At 29.0% G+C, this 4,867-nt stretch overlaps 1 protein-coding gene across 3 annotated transcripts in view; it reads right to left on the bottom strand.

Moving 5' to 3' along the window:
* Positions 1-4,191, bottom strand: part of LOC111680168 (soluble guanylate cyclase 89Db-like) — a 6,752-nt gene extending 2,561 nt beyond the window's left edge. The window contains exon 1 of one of the 3 annotated variants that reach the window (XM_046950022.1): positions 4,055-4,191. The gene's annotated coding sequence lies outside the window, so the exon portion shown is untranslated. Of the gene's footprint in view, positions 1-3,567; positions 4,013-4,054 lie in introns of those variants that run through there. The other 2 variants (XM_046950023.1, XM_046950020.1) reach the window with 2 other exon arrangements.
* Positions 4,192-4,867: the final 676 nt, after the last annotated feature.

Raw genomic sequence — 4,867 nt, 5'->3', positions numbered from 1 at the left:
GATACCAGTATCACAACGTCGTCCGCATAGGCAACGACCTTTATCCCTCTGTTGTCCAGTTCCTTAAGAATCGTATTAACAACGATAAGCCAAAGTAGTGGAGAGATTTAATCAAGTAGGCATCAAAAAAATTTCACTTCCAGATGCGAATCAAGTTATGCTGTGATTCTAAAGTATTTCAAGATTTGTTGCTAAGAGGGTGTTTACCCCTAGCTTTAGTAGAACTAGTTCCATTAATTACTGTTTCTCTAAAGTTATATAAGTTTCACATACGATGACTTTTATGACTCATCTATATAATTAATATAGTCATATAAACTTATAATCGATCTTTTCCGAATACCTTTTCTGAACACTTTTTAAGAAATTGCATGAAATCCTTGACTTTATAATGTCTTTAGACATTAAAAAATCTTTTGAATTATATCTTTTAACAATTGATCCCTTTAAACGGAAAGTCCATACCCACACAAACACTGTAACCCTAATAAACATATCTACTTATGTATGTATATCTAAACGTTTGAGTACTCACATGAGTATCTTAAAGCATGTAACAATATATTTAAATGTATCTATACTTGTATATATCTACCTAGCAGTTTTACTAGGGGTCCCATATAAGAAGAATTTCTATATAATTTTTAAATTCTATTCTGCATTTCGATTACGTTTATGCATTCAGTTACGCAATGATCGAAAAAAAGGGTGTCAACATTTTGTGTAGAAAAGTACGGATGGAATAGTCTAAAGTCAATATGTAATGAAACCATCACACATTAGGGTTCTATAGTTGAAACGAAAAGTCGACTTTTCGACTTTTTGCATGTTATGAAAAGTCGACTTTCGATTTTTTGCATTTAGTTAAAAGTCGATTATTCGACTTTTTTCATTTAATTAAAAGTCGATTTTTCGACTTTTAATATTTTATAAATAGTCGACTTTTCGACTTTTTCCGACTTTTCAACTTTTTTCGACTTTTTCCAACTTTTCGACTATTTTCGACTAATTTCGACTTTTTTCGACCAGAGTTAAAAATTTATAAAGTTGCCAGAAGCGTAAATTTATAATGTTGCCATTTAACATTATATTATTATTATTTATTATTATTAATAAAAAAATTTATTTATATTTTTTCTATTTGTTGCAATTTTTTGAGTTTTTTCGACTTCTTTCTATTTTCGACTTTTTCCGACTTTTTTCGACTTTTTCCGAATTTTTCGACTTCTTTCGACTTTTTCAGACTTTTATCGACTTTTTTCGACTCTTTCCGACTTTCGGACTTTTTTCGACATTTATTTACAAAGTTGACTTTTCGACTTTTTTCATAGACGATAGTCGAGTTATCGACTTTTTTGGATCAAAATAGTCGACTTCGACTTTTCGACAAAAAGTCGATTGTTCGATTATTCGAAAGTCGATTTATAGAACCCTATCACACATTGAGAGAGAATACGGATGGAAAATTTGACAGTCGTATAGGTCTCTTGAAATGATTCAGAAAACAAGTAGGTTTAGATCAGGGATGTATGTATTTTCATGTAAAAACCAATCAAAAAAGTTAAACAGCTGTTTCCATCTTACATTGTTATTGTTTTATACAAATCGTGTAAACACCAAAGTAATCTAGAGGGGAAGATTTTTGGTAACTAGTTCTTTGTAATATGTTAAAGATTAAAAGATTCCGAGTGATGCAAAATTTCAGTTTTGTTTTTCAAACTTATATAGTGAAAAGTAAATTGTCACTTTAGTGATCCTTAGTAAACAAGAGAGAATACACCGCACAACAATTTTGTAATAAGTAATCCATTACAATTTACAATTGTCCAATTGTGATTAATATAAAATGTAATTATAATATGTGAAGGATCAAGGAGAATTGAATATGATGACAACCTTCAAAGTATCCATGAAACTTACACTTAATCGTTAGTTTGATGTGTCCAAGTCAAGCGTCACTTTAATGTTTCTAAGTAATCTATAGAAGTAATACTTTAAATCTTTTGTATGTGTCATTAGAACATAAAATATGCTTTTAGGACCCATAAATGTTTCGATCCTTATTAGATTCTTAGACGATCTAGACTTTTTTTCGAATTAAAGTTTATTAATAAGAAATTGTGTTTTTATATTTAACATTAAAAAAAATTGTATTTTGTCATACCGTTTAAAGACCATTTCTTACATTTAAAGATGATCCGTCCCTAGATCTGTTGAAAGCTAGATAGAGTCCAAATAGAAGAAGCTATGGGGCTGTAAATTTTTATAAATATTCTTTATAGATATTTGAGATTGTTTTGTTATTGAAAGTTGACAATATCGATACACAATTTCGGGAGAAAACCTAAACCGTACCAGAATATTGCTTTAATACTCATAAATACAAAAGTAATGCTATGTATACACGGTTGTTAGATCTTACAACGTTGTCAGTAATTTACAAATATTGTCAGTAATGCTTTTTCTAAGCATTTTCTGAACATTTTACTGACAACGTTGTAAGATCTGACACGGTTGTTAGATCTTACAACGTTGGCAGCAAAATGTGCCAAAAATGTCTAATAACAGTGTCAACTTACAAATTTTGTCTTGCAAAATCGTTCCTAACAATCGTTCGGACGATTGTTAGGCATTTTCTGAACATTTTACTGGCAACATTAAAATATCTGACGATTGTGTATCACGGCTTTAAGTTTTATGAATGTAAATTTTACAGTATGTCGGACATTTGACCCTTCATATAAGGCACTTTTCAGACAATTACTTTAACGCTTATAACTGTTTTGAAAATACCAACGTAGCAATGAAATTCGACCTATTATAGATACCAACTTGTTATGTGTGTTAGTCCATAATCCACCCCCCATGCTTTGGTTATATAATCCTTTGAAATGCGCTCTTTTACCCATTGTCCATTCGATAACAAACTAATAAAGTGTGCTTAAAATCTTTTGACTTCTTATTTATAAACTGTTAAGTACAGTTACCCCGAACTGCAGGGTAACTGCCATAAGTATTTATATGTGCAAAAATTTAACGTTAACGTTTGTTATATGTTTTTATAGGGTTTTTAAAAGATATGAAAAAGTTGTAGAATGTATTTGTATCATAAACAGTAACTGTAAGCGTAAATTTGATTTATGGCTTGATTGCCTTTAGGTATGTATGGTGGTAATATTAAATTTGTAACAGTAGCAGTCGTGCGTGAATCCATATGTAATTCTTAGCAGTTATGGGCAATTGTAGGAAATTCTATAGTATGTATCTATGCATTAGTAAAGTTAAAAAAATTCAAATATCTTTACGATTTATTACTTCTATTTGGAAATTGGAGAACTAATAATTCTTTCTGCAGCTTGGTAATTGTAATGTGTGCCCATCACTGTTTTAGAGTATGTGAGTGCGTATACTTAATATGAAGGCTGAGTAACTTATACAGTTAGTTACATACTACATACAAATTGTTAACAGTTTTTTTCTTTCCTCTTTTTAAATTCAATTTATAAACTAGAAAAATAGGATGGATGCTATTTGTAAAATACAATTATCACACATACACATACTTACATACATATGTATGTGTATAAAGACACATTCATTCACTTTGTCTTCTTTTTATCTAGGAAAAAAATGGCAAAAGCTACAGGTGTTTTGTGGTTTTAATATTAACAGTTACAATTTCCGTTGAGTTTTTTTTTTGTTAATAAAATAAATCCTTTTTGTTGCTATAAACACTCTCTAACAAATCCTTAAATCTAGCTATTTTGTGTTCAAGTGTTTTTTCTCAAAACATATATAAATTGTTATTTGATTTTCAACATTTCAAAACTGTCAAAAGCATTTGGGATCTTTTTGATTAATACTGTTTGTTTAACCCAAACAATTCAATGGAAAAAAAATAAAAAGAAATGTTTAAAGTTTTTTATAAAACACACAAAAAAAACCTCACAAAATTTAAAACTTTTTTTACTAAAAAAATTTATTTTTAAATTTGTGGTCTTTAGATTTAGTATTGTACACAATTCTATTTAAATTTAAATACACATCTATTTACTTTATTGTTATTTTTTTCTATTATGTTTTACTTATTGTTGTTTTTTATGTTTATTATTTGTGATTTTTCTTCGCTTATCTTCATAATATTTTAATGAAACCTTTATAGACAACCGTGTCGAATGAACAACATTATTTCTCTTGTCGTGCACTTCAGTGCCTCTTATTCGATACTAATATTAAAGAACAAATATGTTTTTGGTACTTGCCAAATGTTTGAAATACATACATATGTATGTATGTATATTTTTTTAGGTTTTATACATATTTGTTTGTGTGTAAATGTGTATTATGATTTCTTAGCTCCTGCTTGGCATTAATGTATCTTCAGAGAATGTCACTTCTTATTTGTATTTAATGTATGTTTCACAGTTGTTGGTATTATTAACTTCTACTACAACTCTTACTACTCCATTTACAGTGGGAAACGAAATGCCGAGAACATGTAAACATTAATCACTTTAAATGAAACGAAACGGTTAATTAACGGTTAATTGGAATTAATAAATTTCATTAAAGAAAAGAAAAAAATCTTTTAAAAATAAAATAAAAATATATAACTGAACTAGAACTAAACAAAAACTGAACTAGAACTGAACTAAAACTGAACTAAAACTGAACTAGAACTAAACTAGAACTGAACTTGAACTGAACTAGAACTGAACTAGAACTGAACTAGAACTGAACTAGAACTGAACTAGAACTGACCTAGATCTGAACTAGAACTGAACTAGAACTGAACTAGAACTGAACTAGAACTGAACTAGAACTGAACTAGAACTGAACTAGAACTGAACTAGAACTGAACTAGAAC

This window comes from Lucilia cuprina, chromosome 4 (assembly GCF_022045245.1).
Source record: "Lucilia cuprina isolate Lc7/37 chromosome 4, ASM2204524v1, whole genome shotgun sequence".
NCBI classification, from domain to species: domain Eukaryota; kingdom Metazoa; phylum Arthropoda; class Insecta; order Diptera; family Calliphoridae; genus Lucilia; species Lucilia cuprina.
This window is presented reverse-complemented; position numbering and strand designations above follow the sequence as displayed.